This window comes from Mastomys coucha, unplaced genomic scaffold (genome assembly GCF_008632895.1).
Source record: "Mastomys coucha isolate ucsf_1 unplaced genomic scaffold, UCSF_Mcou_1 pScaffold22, whole genome shotgun sequence".
NCBI classification, from domain to species: Eukaryota; Metazoa; Chordata; class Mammalia; order Rodentia; family Muridae; genus Mastomys; species Mastomys coucha.
This window is the reverse complement of record NW_022196905.1, coordinates 8,329,751-8,330,190: the sequence shown is the minus strand read 5'-3', so window position 1 is coordinate 8,330,190 and position 440 is coordinate 8,329,751. Positions and strand designations below refer to the sequence as shown.

The 440-nt window shown below is 43.9% G+C and overlaps 1 protein-coding gene across 4 annotated transcripts in view; it reads right to left on the bottom strand.

Annotated features, from left to right (window-relative positions):
* Nucleotides 1–440, bottom strand: part of Commd1 (copper metabolism domain containing 1) — a 99,833-nt gene that overhangs the window by 89,401 nt on the left and 9,992 nt on the right. Inside the window, exon 1 of one of the 4 annotated variants that reach the window (XM_031391184.1) lies at nt 311–383. The exons of the other annotated variants lie outside the window; for them this stretch is intronic. The gene's annotated coding sequence lies outside the window, so the exon portion shown is untranslated. Of the gene's footprint in view, nt 1–310; nt 384–440 lie in introns of those variants that run through there. 4 annotated transcript variants of the gene reach the window in all.

The following is a 440-nucleotide window of genomic DNA, read 5'->3' as shown; positions in this document are numbered from 1 at the left end:
AAAAGAAAAAAAGAAAAAAAAAGAAAGAAAGGAAAGAAAAAAGAAAAGGAAGAAAAGATTTTCTCTTGGCTTAAACCCTTGTCTGAGCAGTCTTCTCTGGTGACTACCCCACAAAACTACATTACACAACAAACGAAAAGAATGTGTCTTGCAAAGAACAAAACACATTCAATATTAAAAACAACAACAAAAACAAAACAAAACCCCTTACTGTCCACGTGAGGGAGGAGCCTAAGCCAGAAAAACGGTTTAGCTAGTAAAGCCCTTGCCAAACAAATATGAGAACTTAATTCCTATTCCCAGCACCCACATAATGAGGCCGGGAAAGTGGGCTGCCAGCACCAGCATGGAATGGCGGCTTGCGGTGAGACAGGTCTGCCCACGCTCAGGGCTGAGCATTCTGGTCGCAGGAGCTCGCTTACTGCAGGGGGCGGAGACAA